Below are 19,997 nucleotides of genomic sequence, written 5' to 3' on the forward strand. Positions count from 1 at the left end.
AAAAAAAACAACCTCTTCCAAAACAGACCTGTTTTAGTCATAAAAAACACAGCAGCAGCTTTGACGGAGTTATTTTAATGACGTTGCTGTGGTACTGGGGTCAGAGTTGCACACAGTGTGGAGGGAGAGAGAGAGACAGAGAGCTCTGCCATTGAGGGTAAATAACATTGACTGTGAAAGGCTCTGTTTATTATAATAATAATAATAAAAGTGCTATTCATTAAAATCTCAAAGCATTTTAAAGCAACAAAAAAAGACAAGCAATTTAGAAAAAACATCATTCATGAGATGGAAGGTCATGAGAGGGTCAGGAAAGTTCCTGGCCTGAGCGGTCATCGGAGGAAAGTGGTCTTAAGGGGGAGGAGCAAGCAAAGCCGGTCTGTGTCATCAAGGTGTCTCGCTGTCCCTCCCCTCTGTGTGATTCGGTTGAAGTTTGAGCTCAGCCACTGCAGTTCATGCACTCCGGAGTAGGTCTAGGCTAGCTACTCCTTCACTATTACCAAAATGAAGCACCCGCTTGGGTGAAGCTACGGCAGTCAGCTGGTCTAGAAAGCACACCACATTTCAATAATAATTAAAGAGTAGCGTTATTCCTCCCTACGATCCTCATCACTCCACACCTCTGCTGTGCCATCTTGCTTTCGGTTCCTCCATCCTCAACCTCCGGACACTGTGCTTATGAGTGCTGTGCTTATGAGTGCTGTGCTTATGAGTGCTGTGCTTATGAGTTCTGCCTGCGTCCCTGTCGGAGAGGAGAGTTAGACTGAGGGAAGGACAGTTACAGGAAGCATGATGTACTCCAGAGCCAATAATTCTCTGTGCGTTACAAGTTGCGGGCAGCTCCTCCAGATCAAAGACTAACACTCAAGGGCATTCAGGGAAGGCGAAAAGGGAGGATGGTGAGGAGGAGAGGAAAGAGATTTTTGGCCAAGCACCCACTGACTGTAGCTGTTTTTACATCCTTTCTTCTTTGTACTTGGAGCCCTGGCAGTAACATTTGGATGCTTTTTCACACAGGGTCAGCGTGGACATGTTTGTTCTCTTCTTCATTTTTAAAATATTTTTTTAAAGCTTCCAAAAGGGTGTTTTTCTTTATTGACTAGCCTACATGGTCTGACAGCCACTGGGACTCTCCTGTCTCTCCTCAACACTATGACTCCTGACCTCTAACCCCTAGGCCCCCATTCTATTTTTACCCTACAATCCTCCTAACTGTTTCTCTCATCCCAACAGGCTACACACACTGTAGTTTGTCAATGCTAATCTTCCCACAGCTGCCTGCAGAGATGTGTTTGGGATTAAATGTCTGTTTTCTCAGAGCCACCAAGGTTTTCACATGTCCTCAAATGGCTTGGGTGAAATCTGAAATAGATTCTGATGGGTCTGATAGGCTCCTATGCACTCCATCTCTTACATAAATGAACATTTTGTAGGCTAATATTGAAATTAATTGATGCTTACCATTTAGGGCTGTGCGATTAATTGAAATTGCAATATTGACATGTGCAATATCCATATTGCATGAGGCTGCAATTGTTTTAAGTGCCATGAATGTAACATTCAAATGTAATAAGGGTCCCCTGGGAAACTCTGACCAAACACTTTGGTTCCTACCATGTAACACACTGACCAACACTTTGGTTCCTACCCTGTCACATAAACTTCTACTGTACCTGGCTTTGTCATTTAGTTGTCATGCCAAACACCAACCATAGAATCACAAAACGAATTTTATTTATATGATTACAACAGTTCATCCAAGTGTTTTGATCTAAATCGCAATTTGATTATTTGCCCATATAGTGCAGCCCTATTACCATGGTTAATGTCAGCCTGATGGTTCCCAGATCTGTTTGTGCTGTCTTGCCAACTCACGTATTGTCATTGTAAAGCCAAACACACAAACAGATCTGGAACCAGGCTATAGTTAAGTGGGTCAAGCTGGAAGAAAACTTGGTTAGGTATGGCATGACAATGGGCCTCAGGATCTCACGGTATCTCTGTGCATTCAAATTGCCATTGATAAAATCCAATTGTGTTCGTTGTCCATAGCTTATTCATTGCCCAGACTATAACTCAACTGCCACCATGGGGCACTCAGTTCACAACGTTGACATAAGCAAACTGCTTGCCCACACGCCATACACACTGTTTGCCACCTGCCCGGTACAGTTGAAACCAGGATTATTCAGTGAAGAGCACACTTCTCCAGCTTGCCAGTGGCTATTGAAGGTGAGTTTTTGCCCACTGAAGTCGGTTACGAAGCCAAACTGCAGTCAGGTCAAGTCCCTGGTGAGGACAACGAACACGCGGATGAGCTTTCCTGAGATGGTTTCTGACCGTTTGTGCAGAAATTATTTGGTTGTGCAAACAGTTTAATCAGCCATCGAGTAGCTGGTCTCAAGACGATCCGGCAGGTGAAGAAGTCTGATGTGGAGGTCCTGGTGTGGCATGGTTACATGTGTGAGGCCCGTTGGACGTACTGCCAAATTCTCTAAAACCACGCTGTAGGCGGCTTATGGTAGAGAAATTAACATTACATTTTCTGGTATCAGCTCTGGTGGATATTCCTGCAGTCAGCATGCCAATTACATGCTCCCTCATCTGGAGACATCTGTGGCATTGTGTTGTGTGACAAAACTGCACATTTTAGTGGCCTTTTATTGCCCCCAGCACAAAATGCACTTGTGAAATGATAATGTTGTTTAATCAGCTTCTTGATATGCCATACCGGGCAGGTGGATGGATTATCTTGGCAATGGCGAAATGCTCTCAAACAGGGATGAGAAATATGTTTTTTTGTGTGTATGGAACATTTCTGTGATCTTTTATTTCAGCTCACGAAACATAGGACACAACACTTGACACGTTGTTTATATTTTTGTTCTGTTCGTTGTGTAAAAATCATTTCTCCACAGTCACAGTGGCAATTTGAATGGCTATGCTTGTTAAGCCTCACAGTGGGATAACAGTTAAACTCCCTTTACGTCACTGGTTTACTGCTGCTTTCACCCTCACAGTATAGCCGGATTAGCCATCTTTAGCCAACTGGTCAGGCCACATGGTCATGAAGAACTGTTGATCTTGGTTTTGCTGTGACTCTGAGTGGGAGACAGAGATGGAGAGAATCCTCCTTCCCCTCTGCTACCCTAGAGCACGATATAAGACAGAGTCCAAGGTCAACTTATTTGGGTTTGGCAGCGGTTTTAACAGCCCTGTACAATGATGCAGACATTCTGTTCCTCAGCTGGAACACTGTCCGTTCTATTGTGGTTGAGGGAAATGGCATCGGCTGAGTTGTAAAAATCAACACAAGGCACAGTGAGATTGATCACAGAGGAGCTGGCGGCTGGCTGGCATGCAAACAAATATCCTCAACTTTAGAATTGATTTGCCTCTTGGCAGCAATGCTTTCACTCCCACCAAAGGATCTTTGTCATTAAGGAAGCAGGCAAGTGAACACTTAGTGAGATCAAAATGTGTTTCTTTCTGTGTCAAGCAAAGCTATTAAAGCACTTAGTATCCTTCTGTTTCTTTTGAGATAATAGATGTAGAAATGTCTAATCATCACGGGCTCTTTTCAGTTCTGTGCCTCTTCGATATTACGATAGAGGTCTAATGAAAGTGTGTATGCTTGTGTTTTAGACCACAGCTGTGCCAACATGAGATAGGCTTGGCCCTATAGCAGCCAATGTGTGTCAGCCAGCCTCTTCTGGTCTGTCTTCTGATACTAGCGGGCTGCATTTAGGCAGCCCAAGCCCAATTATTATATATTTTTTTACTGATTGGCCATTTCACCAATCAGATCTGATGTGTAAAGATATGTGATTGGTCAAAATACCAATTAGTGGAAAAAATATCCAAATTGGGCTGCCTGTGTATACAGTGCCGTGGTGTCAGTTTGCACTGTCCTCTTTTAATTATATATTTTTTTTATTTTACCCCCTTTTTCGTGGTATCCAATTGTTAATAGCTACTATCTTGTCTCATTGCTACAACTCCCATATGGGCTCCAAACACCGTGCACCTGGCAACCTTGGTTAGCGTGCACTGCGCCTGGCCCACCACAGGAGTCGCTGGTGTGCGATGAGACAAGGATATCCCTACCGGCCAAACCCTCCCTAACCCGGGCGACGTTATGCCAATTGTGCGTCGCCCCACGGACCTCCCGGTCACGGCCGGTTACGACAGAGCCTGGGCGTGAACCCGAATCTCTGGTGGTACAGCTGGCGCTGCAGTACAGCGCCCTTAACCACTGCGCCACCCTGGAGGCCCGCACTGTGCTCTCTTGGCCCAGGGTCAACCATGTGACTGCTGTGAACTAGCTGCTGGGAAAGACTTGACCCTGAAGGGAAGGGATTCATCGGAGGAGGGGAGGAGATGACCCTGGGGAGACAGGAAGTGACTGGCAGCAACACAAGGGGACCTCTGCACCCAAGAAGTCAGAGACATGACCTCTGTGACCCCAGGTCCAGAGAGCACCATGGGAGCTGTCACAACACAAACAGCCTCTACAGACTAGTGCTAACCAGGCAGGTGCTGACAGATAGACAGGGACACTAAAACGCAACAAAAACAGTCCTCAGTCTGCGAGTGGCGCAGTGGTCTAAGGCACTGCATCTCAGTGCTAAAGGCATCACTACAGGCCCTGGTTTGATTCCAAGCTGTATCACAACCGGCCATGATTGGGAGTCCCATAGGGCGGCGCACAATTGGCCCAGCGTCGTCTGGATTAGGGTTTAGCCTTCATTGTCAATAAAAATGTGTTCTTAACTGACTTGCCTAGTTAAATAAAAATAGTCTTGAACCAGGCTAGTGTTGAGATATGTTGGCTGTGTCTGATCAAACAGCCTCGACTATCTAATATTACAAAACACCACAATGTAGCCCCTAAAGGAAAATTATGAATAAAAAAATAACAATTAGAATCAGACATTGCATCTGTTAATTTGCAGTCTTTGGCCTTCCTCTTATTCAAGGACAGGCTTTAAAAATTCAAGGCGAATCGCCGAGAACCGAGAACAACAGATAAGACCTTCCTATTGCAGCTGGTAGTGAGATCCATATCTTTAATAGACTACAACTGAAAAAGGCAAATGGGTGTGCTCAGAGACATTTATGGGTTATAAAAGCCAAACCGAACCTCACTTCAATTAAGAAATTGCTCCGCAGGGAGGGAGGGAGAGAGGAAAAAAAGATGGAAGGAGAGAAGCTGTAGAGCTGTAGTATAAACGTTGACCTTTTTAAAAAAGCCATTCAACATGGTACAGTGGGCTGAGTGGAACGGAATGCTGTTAGATCATCGCATTACTTATTCCTCATTCTTTAAAACAGGCTGGTCTCCGGGTCTCAACTGCATGGGGAAATGTAGTGATTTTACCAGGTCAAAACTGAACCCAACCGCTCATCTGTCTTTCTTAGGGAAGTGCAGTTTGGGAGCAGTGTTCATGGTGCAGTGGTGAGTATAGGGACAGCTCCCAGTTCAGTCACTGTAAGCCGGGCACTGAAATAGCCTACACTTAAATTTGTATTTGCATGAATGTCGAATAAAACAACCATTTTTAAATCTGTAGTATGATATCAATCTATAAGAGCCTATAGACTTTCAACCATGTGAGAACGATAAGAGAATGCATTTTACCGTCCAATTACACCTGGTCTAATGCTTCACTGAGTCGCTCAGTGCTGGAGTAGTCTCTGGCTCGGAGAGCAGCAGACCCATCTGCACAAAGTAATGAACCACTCAACACCTCCATCGGTGCCTGGATGTATGTATGTGTGTGTCCAAAACTAGCCTTCCCTACATTAGCAGGCATGTCCCTAGAGTACAGCGTTTTGGGACGTGAGGGCAAGTTTTTAGTGGACTAGCCTACGTGAGTGCTGACTCTGGACCTTCCAAGAGTAGTTATTTTGTCTGTTGACACTCATGTCAACAACCTTTTTTATGAATGTGCTGAACGTCAGTCTGCACACACCTACCCTTCATATCCACACTTAAGCCTGCGGCTTGCAGCAGCAGCACACTGGAGTGCACCTGTCTGTCTGCTCCTCTGTGAACCAGAGCATGGCTGAGCCCGGCTCTCTGTATCTCTCCTAGACTGGGGAGCCACAAGCTCGTGCACACCATTCTACTGTGGCCTGCACAGCAAGAATACGCAGACTTAAAGTCAAATCGACAGCTTTATCAAGCCAGTTTTGGATATGGTACAAGTCCTGTTTTGTGTGAATCGTACAGTTTGCTTGTAGGCTAGTGGCTGATTGCACTCGCGTAGAGCTGTCGTCCCACCCCCCTTTGCCTTGAACAAAACGTTTTGATCATTTGCAAGCCGCCTTCTTTATTTTTCAAATTGGAGTGATTTTTATGTCAGATGTGTTGATTTTTGTAACCTACACTCATTCTGCTAACCAAACCATCTGCGTCTTCGTATTAAAGATCCACAACTACATGTCAGCCCCTCAACGGGTTTGTGGACTCGTCTGGACAGCAGAGCAGAAATGAATTTGTCACATCCCAGCCTGACACATCCAAGGACATTTATTATGATGATGGGGATTACTCTGTCTGTCTGGGCATCAGCACACTCAGCCTTACTACATGTCATTACCCTCATTCTCAATGGACATTTTATGGATGGGGGATATTTTTTTTTCTCTCCCTCTTTCTATCATTTCCCCCTGCTCTCTTTTTCACTTGTAATATGATCCCTCTCTTTGCCCCCCAGTGCAGTGTTTTTGTCTGCTGTTCACCACGCTCTGAGCATTATGTTGCCGTAATAAAAATGGAAGCTGCCTTTCGGGCTACTGCCGCGTTCAGCTCTGGCTCTGCACGTCTCGTCCTTCTGGTCTGTGTAGACTCTAGCTGTAAGCTCTAGCTGTAGACTCTAGCTGTAGACTCTAGCTGTAGACTCTAGCTGTAAGCTCTAGCTGTAGACTCTAGCTGTAGTCTCTCGCTGTAGACACTAGCTGTAAGCTCTAGCTGTAGACTCTAGCTGTAAGCTCTAGCTGTAGACTCTAGCTGTAGACTCTAGCTGTAGACTCTAGCTGTAGACTCTAGCTGTAGGCTCTAGCTGTAGACTCTAGCTGTAAGCTCTAGCTGTAGACTCTAGCTGTAAGCTCTAGCTGTAGACTCTAGCTGTAAGCTCTAGCTGTAGACTCTAGCTGTAAGCTCTAGCTGTAAGCTCTAGCTGTAGACTCTAGCTGTAAGCTCTAGCTGTAGACTCTAGCTGTAAGCTCTAGCTGTAGACTCTAGCTGTAAGCTCTAGCTGTAGACTCTAGCTGTAAGCTCTAGCTGTAGACTCTAGCTGTAAGCTCTAGCTGTAGACTCTAGCTGTAAGCTCTAGCTGTAAGCTCTAGCTGTAGGCTCTAGCTGTAGGCTCAGTGTTTGAACATGTGTTCAGATAGAGGCACAGCAACAGACTCCGGTCCTCCAGGACCACATTCCAGTTTTACATTATTTTTTTTACTCCCAGGCAAAGTGTAAATGTAGCACTCATTCAAAAGCAATACGGAAAGGTTGAAGACTCCGTGGCCCTCGGACAGGATTTGTTCATCTGTCTTGAGAGAGGCCCAGAGAAGCTTAGCTGGCTTCTAGGCTATCTGCATGGGTTAATGGGTGACTCAATAGCGGCTGTTTCCAATAGGTTAAAAATGAGTATGGGGAGTAGTGGTGTGCTTGAAGCCTCCAGGATATATATATTTTTTAGACTGAACTTCAACTCTGGTGTCCCATCAGACATGGTTACTGTAGGATACCTAGTAGAGATCAGAGGACGACAGGGTAGTTAATGTAGCAGGTGAGAAAGAGTGGACCCTAGGGACTGTCTGTCTCCAGTCACACACACACCAGGGTTTCACATTTGACCGGTGGCATTTTAATTTACCATCTGATTAGGGCTTCCAGCCACTGTGCACAGAATGACACAAATCATATTTTAGATCATTGTAATTCATATTAACAGAACATGCAAGTCTATATGATTCAACAATGTGCGGTCATTCTAGCCAAAGTCCAATGGGCACTTTGAAGATGTTAGAATAACTGTCCACATGTACTTTTCTTCAGCCAGCAAGACGAGTAACGAATAGCAAAATCACTTGCCTATGTCAATCTACTATCCCCCATAGTAGAAAAGTTGACCTGTTCTATTGGTGAGCTAGTTGTGAAAGAAATGACCAATTCCAAACAGACTCTGGGACAGTTGTGGGATGATATATTCCAAATTCATACAACCAGTAGAAGGGGAAAAAAATGTATAAAGAGGGGAGATCTAATATGCAGCAACTAGCATGGGTTGGTAATATGACTAGGATTGTGCATTTGGCTACTGGAAAATGAAAAAATTGATATCAAATAATTGCCTCCACGGATATGGTCTGATTTTTGGCTAGGCTAATTTGAAGCCAGGCTCATATGTAGGAAAACGTTCAGGTTTTAAATATGCATACTGCCTACCAGCTCGTTGCAAAGTGGTGTGTGACGCGCTGATGAAGTCTGCCTTCCGTTGCCTATGCATTTACCGTTTGACATGCTGTAGCAGCAGCTTTCGCGATGTCTGGCGGATTTACATAACGAATATACTGTACACGCGCACCAATTTAATACCACTAAATTATGCAAATTAAGCTGTCGACCGAGAATCATGACCAGTCAAATGTATTTACATTTGAGTAGAATTAGGGTTGTGTCACGCTTGTATAAAGGATTTTGGAGACCGGCGCAGGAAAACACAATATGGGTTTTTAATACACGCCAAACAAACACGTATACAAAAACACTGCTGTACCCAAACAAAAGAGTGAGGGTAAACCTTGTTGACCGACAACGGGACGATACCCGTAATACACACACTATATATATATCACGCAGTTTAACAGCTGCACCAACGTATTGGTACTCACACCACCAACGGCCATGGGAACAATAACCGACAGAGGGAACATATATAACATACTAATCAGGGGAAATGGGAACCAGGTGTGTGTAATTAGACAAGACAGTACGGGGTTGATGATAATGAATCCCGTTCAGTGAAGCCTAGAAAGCCGGTGAACAGAATGAGCATCAGTACCGGGGGGATCCGCAACAGGATGCACATTTTGGGGAATATTCAGAGGTGGAAACTTTCCGTGGGAAATATATGCAAATTATTTTTTTTTTGTTTTTGCGTTGGATATATTTATCATATGGAGACAAACATAAACCTTTTACCTTATCATAAGTAGACATAATTGGAAATGATTAAATCCTTCCAATATAAATAAATACATGTAGTTACAAATGGAACTTTAATTAAATGAGTTGACTCTTCACATGGGATGATTTCACTGAACAACAAAATAAATGGAATATTGAATGATCCCCAATGATCCATCGCATCTCCCTAAAACGTTTTCAACATAAAATGATAGTCTAGAAACTAAAGCTTTGGTTGTCTTCCTCTCAGGCTTCCATGTCTTCTCCCAGGACCTCCTTAATGTCCACCTCTTGAGACTCTAAGGCCTCATCTTCACTTTTACTTTCCAACCTTGTTGAGGATGGCTCATTGTCAGGCTCAAAAAGCCTCACATTTTCCCGGATGGCTACCAATCTTTCAACATTTGTATTGGTCAGCCTGTTTCGTGCTTTGGTATGTGTGTTCCCAAACAAGGACCAGTTGCGCTCTGAGGCGGCTGATGTTAGTGGGATTTGGAGGAAGATTGAGGCAACAGGGGAAAGAGCCTCAGATCCACAAAGTCCCTTCCACCAGGTGGCAATGATGCCATATTGCATCTCCATCCCAAAGCCCTTGCGTGGAAGTGTACTTCGCCAGACTGCCAAGAACCTTGACCTCATCCAGGCCAAGGTGGTGATGACACCATAGGCCTTGTTGATCTCTGCACCAGACAGGATGCTCTTGCCAGCATACTTGGGGTCAAACATGTACGCTTCAGGCAGAAGTCTTCACGCTTTTTGATGTATTTCAGAATTGCAGTTTCCTCTGCTTGGAGCAACAGTGAAGTGGGCGGGGCAGTACGGATTTCTTCTCTTACATCTGTAAGCAGAGTCTCTGAACATCAGACAGGATGGCATTGTCTCCCTCAATCCGTGCAATGGCTGCTGTTATATGTACAGGCTGCTTACCACTCTCTCCCAAAATACATCACCCACGAGGACCCTCTTGATGGGGCTGTCCATATCAGCAGACTGTAATATGGCCATTTCTTGGAGAGACTCCTTCCCCTGCAGGAGACTGTCAAACATGATGACACCACCACCCCATTGGGTGTTGCTGGGCAGCTTCAATGTGGTGCTCTCATTCTTCTCACTTTGCTTGGTGAGGTAGATTGCTGCTATAACTTCATGACCCTTCACATACCTAACCATTTCCTTATCTCTCTTGTAGAGTGTATCCATTGTTTTCAGTGCCATGATGTCCTTGAGAAGCAGATTCAATGCATGAGCAGCACAGCCAGTGGGTGTGATGTGAGGGTAGGACTCTTCCACTTTAGACCAAGCAGCATTCATGTTCGCAGCATTGTCTGTCTCCAGTGCAAATACCTTCTGTGGTCCAAGGTCATTGACTGCCTTCAGCTCATCTGCAATTTAGAGACCGGTCTGTTGTCCCTTGTGTCTGTGCTCTTGTAGAATACTGGTTGAGGGGTGGAGCTGACGTAGTTAGTTATTCCTTGCCCATGAACATTCGACCACCCATCAGATCAGAGATGATTGCAATAGTCTGCTTTCTCTATGATTTACTTGACCTTCACTTGAACTATGTTGAACTCTGCTTCCAGGAAATTAGTAGATAAAGCATGTCTGGTTGGAGGGGTGTATGCTGGGCAAAGAACATTCAGAAATCTATTCCAATACACATTGCCTGTGAGCATCAGAGGTGAACCAGTTGCATACACAGCTCGAACAGGACATTCATCAGCATTTCTCTGACAATGTTCCTCCATTGAGTCAAAACTGATTCCAGGAGGACCATGAGCTGTTGCTATCGATAAGGTGTATGATTCTTCATCATTTTCCCCTTGAATAGAAGTAGATGGACTTTTGTCAGAGACTTTTGCTTGTTGTGAGCGCAGAGGGAACCTTATGTACTTGGCCAGATGATTCTGCATCTTTGTTGCATTCTTCACATATGATTTGGCACAGTATTTGTAAATGTACACAGCTTTTCCTTCTACATTAGCTGCAGTGAAATGTCTCCACACATCTGATTGTGCATGTGGCATTTTCCTGTAAAGATTAGAAAAAAATTAGTATAAAACCCCAAATACAATTCCATGTACAGATAGATAGTTAAACAGTTAGATTAAACAACTCCTTTGTAAGATAAATGTTTTAAAATGAGACGTGTATGGAAACATGTTGTGAATTAACACTCCTCAGTTAGCAGGCTCAAGCAAGCTAAAACCCACATGGTAGCAAAAACTAACTAGCAGAAATTGTAAACAAGTTAGAAATGATTTAAACACACTTTGCTGTAGTCGGTACTGGAAGCTCTGCTCTGCCTGCTCCTATAGCCTCTAACCCAGTCAGTACTGGAAGCTCTGCACTGCCAGCTCCTATAGCCTCGAACCCAGTCAGTACTGAAAGCTCTGCACTGCCAGCTCCTATAGCCTCTAACCCAGTCAGTACTGAAAGCTCTGCACTGCCAGCTCCTATAGCCTCTAACCCAGTCGGTACTGAAAGCTCTGCACTGCCTGCTCCTATAGCCTCTAACCCAGTCAGTACTGGAAGCTCTGCACTGCCTGCTCCTATAGCCTCTAACCCAGTCCGTACTGGAAGCTCTGCACTGCCTGCTCCTATAGCCTCTAACCCAGTCCGTACTGGAAGCTCTGCACTGCCTGCTCATATAGCCTCTAACCCAGTCAGTACTGGAAGCTCTGCACTGCCTGCTCCTATAGCCTCTAACCCAGTCCGTACTGGAAGCTCTGAACTGCAGCCCTGTCTGGGTCCACAGATTTCCCGTTTGAGGTCATTGTCTTTATAGCACTCTGCTGCCCTCATACTGAGTCATACAGTAGCATGATGACAAACCTCTCTTCCAGTCTCTCTCCTGGTCTTCACATTGGTCATCATTGGTCCTCTTTTCTCTAATGAAAGACCACTCTTTCTTTCTCCCTCTGTCTTTCTGCCCCCTCTCTCTCCCTTTGTATTACTCGCCCCATCCTTCTCTCACCTCCCCCCCATCTTTCTCTTAGTCTCCCCCTCTCCTCCCCTTCTCCTGGTTCTCAGTCGAATAAAAAGGATCCTCAAATTGGATTACAGAGCTGGGTGAGATGGAGATGAAGGAATTGGCTGAGTTGAGCCTGGTTAAACCCGTTAGGAATCTCTCTCCAACCCGTTACAGGCAGCTTTGACCCTGCTGCACATTTATGCAATTACACTGAAAACTGGTCCTATCCCCTCTAGGGCAATCTCTGCTCTCCTGACCTCCATAAGCACTCTCTGCTATTGGTTAATACATGCTTTGTGCCCTAATGATCTATTAAAGACTTCAAAAGTTATTATTAAGTAATACTTGCTTAACCTTCCTCTCAGTTCAGTATTATATTTGTTGAAATGCACAATATACACAAGACGCATAATAAGAAAGTGTGATTTTTGTAGACGTGTGTGTGAGATCTTGACCTTCTGTCACAGTTCTCTTCTTCTGAGATGCCAGAGCAGGTCACGATCTTCCAAACCCTCCTGAGTAAGCCTCGGTCAGTTTGTCTCCATCTTCTGAGAAGAAAATGCAATATAGTTATTTCTCCATGTTGTCAGATTCCTATACTCTACCATAACTGTTTTGACAATGATTAAGGTGTGGGCAATGTTCTATTTACGGTTACAATGATCTGTTGCCTTTTTATGAAATATTACATCTCTTGATGAACTTACCACGGCACTATGCTGGCATTCCACTGCACACCGAGCTGAACAGGGTGTGAGCAGACAGAGCAGAGAAGTGATGGAACAAGACGACAACCTAGCTGAGTTTGTACATCTCAGATCAAAACATAGATAGCCATTGCGAAGGAAAGGCTGAACACACAAATTATACATTTGAAAAGATTGTCATTTCCATGTTTGCTTTAGAGAGGAAAAACGTCCGTTAGGGACGTTACACCCTTTGTTAGGGATGTTACGCCCTTTGTTAGGGATGTTACGCCCTTTGTTAGGGATGTTACGCCCTTTGTTAGGGATGTTACGCCCTCCGTTAGGGATGCTACGCCCTCCGTTAGGGATGCTACGCCCTCCGTTAGGGATGCTACGCCCTCCGTTAGGGATGCTACGCCCTCCGTTAGGGATGCTACGCCCTCTGTTAGGGATGCTACGCCCTCTGTTAGGGATGCTACGCCCTCTGTTATGGGATGCTACGCCCTCCGTTAGGGATGCTACGCCCTTTGTTAGGGATGTTACGCCCTTTGTTAGGGATGCTACGCCCTCCGTTAGGGATGTTACGCCCTCCGTTAGGGATGTTACGCCCTTTGTTAGGGATGTTACGCCCTTTGTTAGGGATGTTACGCCCTTTGTTAGGGATGTTACGCCCTTTGTTAGGGATGTTACGCCCTTTGTTAGGGATGTTACGCCCTTTGTTAGGGATGTTACGCCCTTTGGGATGTTACGCCCTTTGTTAGGGATGTTACGCCCTTTGTTAGGGGGATGTTACGCCTCCGTTTGTTCCGTTAGGGATGTTACGCCGTTTGGGTTAGGGATGCTACGCCCTCCGTTATGGGATGCTACGCCCTCCGTTAGGGATGCTACGCCCTCTGTTAGGGATGCTACGCCCTCTGTTAGGGATGCTACGCCCTCTGTTAGGGATGCTACGCCCTTTGTTAGGGATGTTACGCCCTTTGTTAGGGATGTTACGCCCTTTGTTAGGGATGTTACGCCCTTTGTTAGGGATGTTACGCCCTTTGTTAGGGATGTTACGCCCTTTGTTAGGGATGTTACGCCCTTTGTTAGGGATGTTACGCCCTTTGTTAGGGATGTTACGCCCTTTGTTAGGGATGCTACGCCCTCCGTTAGGGATGCTACGCCCTTTGTTATGGGATGTTACGCCCTTGTTATGGGATGCTACGCCCTTTGTTAGGGATGTTACGCCCTTTGTTAGGGATGTTACGCCCTTTGTTAGGGATGTTACGCCCTACGCCCTTTGTTAGGGATGCGCCCTTTGTTAGGGATGTTACGCCCTTTGTTAGGGATGTTACGCCCTTTGTTAGGGATGTTACGCCCTCCGTTAGGGATGCTACGCCCTCCGTTAGGGATGCTACGCCCTCCGTTAGGGATGCTACGCCCTCCGTTAGGGATGCTACGCCCTCTGTTAGGGATGCTACGCCCTCCGTTAGGGATGCTACGCCCTCCGTTAGGGATGCTACGCCCTCCGTTAGGGATGCTACGCCCTCCGTTAGGGATGCTACGCCCTCCGTTAGGGATGCTACGCCCTCCGTTAGGGATGCTACGCCCTCCGTTTGGGATGCTACGCCCTCCGTTAGGGATGCTACGCCCTCCCTCCGTTAGGGATGCTACGCCCTCCCTCCGTTAGGGATGCTACGCCCTCCGTTAGGGATGCTACGCCCTCCGTTAGGGATGCTACGCCCTCCGTTATGGGATGCTACGCCCTCCGTTAGGGATGCTACGCCCTCTGTTAGGGATGCTACGCCCTCTGTTAGGGATGCTACGCCCTCTGTTAGGGATGCTACGCCCTTTGTTAGGGATGTTACGCCCTTTGTTAGGGATGTTACGCCCTTTGTTAGGGATGTTACGCCCTCCGTTAGGGATGTTACGCCCTCCTCCGTTAGGGATGCTACGCCCTCCCTCCGTTAGGGATGCTACGCCCTTGTTAGGGATGTTACGCCCTCCCTTGTTAGGGATGTTACGCCCTTTGTTAGGGATGTTACGCCCTTTGTTAGGGATGTTACGCCCTTTGTTAGGGATGTTACGCCCTTTGTTAGGGATGCTACGCCCTTTGTTAGGGATGTTACGCCCTTTGTTAGGGATGTTACGCCCTTTGTTAGGGATGTTACGCCCTTTGTTAGGGATGTTACGCCCTCTGTTAGGGATGTTACGCCCTTGTTAGGGATGTTACGCCCTTTGTTAGGGATGTTACGCCCTTTGTTAGGGACGCCCTCCGTTATGGGATGTTACGCCCTTTGTTAGGGATGCTACGCCCTCTGTTAGGGATGCTACGCCCTTTGTTAGGGATGTTACGCCCTTTGTTAGGGATGTTACGCCCTTTGTTAGGGATGTTACGCCCTTTGTTAGGGATGTTACGCCCTTTGTTAGGGATGTTACGCCCCTTTGTTAGGGATGTTACGCCCTTTGTTAGGGATGCTACGCCCTCCGTTAGGGATGTTACGCCCTCCGTTAGGGATGCTACGCCCTCTGTTAGGGATGCTACGCCCTCTGTTAGGGATGCTACGCCCTCTGTTAGGGATGCTACGCCCTCTGTTAGGGATGCTAGACGCCCTCTGTTAGGGATGCTAGTACTCAATATTGTATAATTACAGTATAATTACTCTGTTAGGGATGCTACGCCCTCTGTTAGGGATGCTACGCCCTCCGTTAGGGATGCTACGCCCTCTGTTAGGGATGCTACGCCCTCCGTTATGGGATGCTACGCCCTCCGTTATGGGATGCTACGCCCTCCGTTAGGGATGCTACGCCCTCCGTTAGGGATGCTACGCCCTCCGTTAGGGATGTTACGCCCTCCGTTAGGGTGTTACGCCCTCCGTTAGGGATGTTACGCCCTCGGTTAGGGATGCTACGCCCTCCGTTAGGGATGCTACGCCCTCCGTTAGGGATGTTACGCCCTCTGTTAGGGATGCTACGCCCTCCGTTAGGGATGCTACGCCCTCCGTTAGGGATGCTACGCCCTCCGTTAGTCCGTTAGGGATGCTACGCCCTCCGTTAGGGATGCTACGCCCTCCGTTAGGGATGTCTTAAATAGACATTAAAATCTTTAAAATATTTTTGGGATCAAAATCTATCATAAAGCATGTGACATTTTGAAGTTTAAAATGTCAGCAGAAGGCATAGTACCTCAATATTGTATAATTACAGGCAGTCTGAATATAGTGTACAAGGCCAGGCACCACAACCTGATTATCTTTTTTTTTTTTCTCAATATAATTTATATCCAACATTTACTCAAGTGTTTCCTTTATTTTGGCAGTTCCCTGTATATGTGCCTACACTGCCAATCCACTTTTCTGGACACTGAATGAAGTATATTTTGGGGGCTTTCAGTTGAAAAGACACTCCAGGCCTTTTCACAGATTATTGATCTTTTTGTCTAAAAACTGTACTGCCATGTATGAGAAATGCATTTCATCATTTGGCAAGAGAATCTTAGCTAGAACACATACATTTTCAAGATATCAAAAATGTTCAAGATATGAATAATTTCAAGATAATCAACAATTGCTTCAGGAAAAGTCTAAAGAATACTTCTCAGAACCAGCACACTAAATCTAGTGAATGCAAAATCTTCTGAAGCCAAGATATCATATCAATAGTGATGGGGGGGGGAATTGATGCAGTTACATATCGAGGATATGTCTGACGATATACTGTATCGTTTTGACTATCGCAATATTATTCTTGCGCTAGTTGACTGTACCTGAACCAAAATGTCAATGTATTTCCTTCATAGAGAACAAGCTATCTTCTTTTTGAAATAGAGAGCCAATTTGGTTTTCAGAACTAGTTTTCTCACGGCTGTCTCTTGTCTGTCTGCAGCAAACATAAGCAATATGTTAGGACCGTGGAATCGCAATAAAATCACAGTATCGACTCGCAATACATGTAGAATTGTGAGATTCGCAAAACATATCACATAGGCACCTAAGTATCGTGACAATATCATATATTTACAAGACCGTAGAACACGCAAACACAACTCAAGACACTTACATTTGTTCTGTATTGCTTCATGAAACACCTCCTATTCATAACTAACACTGGGGGGGGGGGGGGCAGCTGTGTGGAAAGACCAAGCACTGTGAGCCCTTTCTAATGGCCATGAAATGTGAATGCCTACTCTGTAATGGTGAAAATCCATGCGATTTCCTAGTTAAACTGGTCCCCCAAAAAATGAACTGCAACATATAGACCTTAAGGATAATGATGACCGTGGTTTCATTTGGAAATGCCTATCTTTATTTGTCCACGCTTACGGTAGGTTGATCTTACCACGGAATTACCCCGATATGCCCAAAGCTTGGGATAAAACCGAGAAGGTCTTTTAAAGAAAAGGAGCTTAGGGTAGAAGTCTAGTTGAGTAACTTTGACTGGATTTATGGTGCGTTGAGGTAAATAGGTTTTATGGCTTTGCAATTTGCATATCTGTTTTCAGCATTAGGCCCAAAATCAACTTCTGCTTGAAAATAATGTCTTCAACATGTTTGTGTCTTTTAACCCTGCCAGTTGATGACAGTAGGCTTGACAGCCTTTATCAGGCTCTTCCTGCCCTACGGTCGTGGATGAGAGAGGAAAGAATTCCAGTCGGGTGACATCATCACTCTCAGACAATAGTGGCTTTCTCTTGCTGGGTCACTGAGGTTCTTTACTGTAGCCTTATTGAGTCATATCAAACTCAATGGGCTGTAGAAATAACCGCGAATCAGTAAAGACACAACCCTCGCAGCCCTACGTACTTGTTTCCTGGAACCTTAGACTAAAGAACACTTTCAATCGAGGTGAGCATGCTTTTTATTCAAAGAGTTTGATCCGGGTCTGGAAAACTGGCCCTCCGAGTTGAAAAGAAAGACTGTATGAACTGTGAATAATGCGGTCTCAGTCAGGCGGAGAAGTGGCCAGTGGTTAGTGTGACAGCTCTGAAGTGTGTGCATTATCGTTTTTGCTTGGCGCCTGGAACCCCCCAGCCCTCCTTCTATGACTTGTCAAGGCCGTCCCGCTGAAGGGTGATTGGTGAGAGGGCTGGGGACTCCGGTGCTGGCTGGCTTACAGCCTCATCCCTATGGAGGGTGTCAGGACGATGGGGGAGGGCACCTCTGACTGGCCCTGGAAGGAAAAACGGCCTGTCACTGCAATATCTCTCTGACACACACGGTTTGGCTGGGGACACCATCCAGTAAGAGAGCACTCCATGTTGTCTCTCTCTCGCTGTCTCTCTCTCTCTCGCTCTCTCTGGCTTTCTCATTCTATCTCCTCTTTCTTCTCTTCTTCTCTTTTACCCCTCCCCCCATGTCCCTAATGTCTCCATCTTGGCATCTCCCTCTCGTTTTTTATTTTCTCCAATCCCTCCCTCCATCTCTCTCCAATCCCTCCCTCCCTCCCTCCATCTCTCTCTCTCTCTCTCTCTAATCCCTCCCTCCATCTCTCTCTCTCCAATCCCTCCCTCCATCTCTCTCTCCAATCCCTCCCTCCCTCCATCTCTCTCTCTCCAATCCCTCCCTCCCTCCATCTCTCTCTCTCTAATCCCTCCCTCCCTCCATCTCTCTCTCTCTCCAATCCCTCCCTCCCTCCCTCCATCTCTCTCTCTCTCCAATCCCTTCCTCCCTCCATCTCTCTCTCTCTCCAATCCCTTCCTCCCTCCATCTCTCTCTCTCTCCAATCCCTTCCTCCCTCCATCTCTCTCTCTCCAATCCCTTCCTCCCTCCATCTCTCTCTCTTCAATCCCTCCCTCCATCTCTCTCGCCAATCCCTCCCTCCATCTCTCTCTCCAATCCCTCCCTCCATCTCTCTCTCTCCAATCCCTCCCTCCATCCCTCCCTCCATCTCTCTCCAATCCCTCCCTCCATCCATCTCTCTCTCTCTCTCCAATCCCTTCCTCCATCCATCTCTCTCTCTCTCCAATCCCTTCCTCCATCCATCTCTCTCTCCAATCCCTCCCTCCATCTCTCTCCAATCCCTCCCTCCACCTCTCTCCAATCCCTCCCTCCACCTCTCTCTCTCCAATCCCTCCCTCCACCCTCTCTCTCCAATCCCTCCCTCCACCTCTCTCTCTCCAATCCCTCCCTCCACCTCTCTCTCTCCAATCCCTCCTCCATCTCTCTCTCTCCAATCCCTCCCTCCACCTCTCTCTCTCCAATCCCTCCCTCCATGTCTCTCTCCAATCCCTCCCTCCATCTCTCTCTCCAATCCCTCCCTCCATCTCTCTCTCTCCAATCCCTCCCTCCATCTCTCTCTCCAATCCCTCCCTCCATCTCTCTCTCCAATCCCTCCCTCCATCTCTCTCTCTCCAATCCCTCCCTCCATCTCTCTCTCTCCAATCCCTCCCTCCATCTCTCTCTCTCCAATCCCTCCCTCCATCTCTCTCTCTCTCCAATCCCTCCCTCCATCTCTCTCTCTCTCCAATCCCTCCCTCCATCTCTCTCTCTCTCCAATCCCTCCCTCCATCTCTCTCTCTCCAATCCCTCCCTCCATCTCTCTCTCTCTCCAATCCCTCCCTCCATCTCTCTCTCTCTCCAATCCCTCCCTCCATCCATCTCTCTCTCTCTCTCTCCAATCCCTCCCTCCATCCATCTCTCTCTCTCTCCCTCCCTCCTCCATCCATCTCTCTCTCTCTCCAATCCCTCCCTCCATCCATCTCTCTCTCTCTCTCTCCAATCCCTCCCTCCATCCATCTCTCTCTCCAATCCCTCCCTCCATCCATCTCTCTCTCTCTCTCCAATCCCTCCCTCCATCTCTCTCTCTCTCCAATCCCTCCCTCCATCTCTCTCTCTCCAATCGCTCCCTCCATCTCTCTCTCTCTCCATCTCGCTCTCTCTCTCCAATCCCTCCCTCCCTCCATCTCTCTCTCCATGAATAGACACCAGTCTTTGTGTTTACCCTCAGTGTGCAGCAGCACTAGATATCTCCTGGATGGGTTTGATATATTCCTTATTAGGACGGCAGGTGCTGGCTGCCCTAACTCTGTCTCCTCTCTCGCTCTCTCTCTAAGCCGTGCGTGTGTATAGACACATTTAACATATAACAGTGCTCTGCTCAGTGTGTCGCTGACTAATTTGGTACATTTAAGAATAATAAGAGAAGCTGATAAAAGAGAGGCTCTTGTGTG

The 19,997-nt window shown here is 46.5% G+C and overlaps 1 protein-coding gene across 2 annotated transcripts in view; it reads left to right on the top strand.

Moving 5' to 3' along the window:
• Positions 1 to 19,997, top strand: part of LOC115129713 (cytoplasmic protein NCK2-like) — a 58,381-nt gene that overhangs the window by 21,669 nt on the left and 16,715 nt on the right. The window lies entirely within an intron of this gene.

The sequence above is a fragment of the Oncorhynchus nerka genome, linkage group LG5 (genome assembly GCF_034236695.1).
Source record: "Oncorhynchus nerka isolate Pitt River linkage group LG5, Oner_Uvic_2.0, whole genome shotgun sequence".
NCBI lineage: Eukaryota > Metazoa > Chordata > Actinopteri > Salmoniformes > Salmonidae > Oncorhynchus > Oncorhynchus nerka.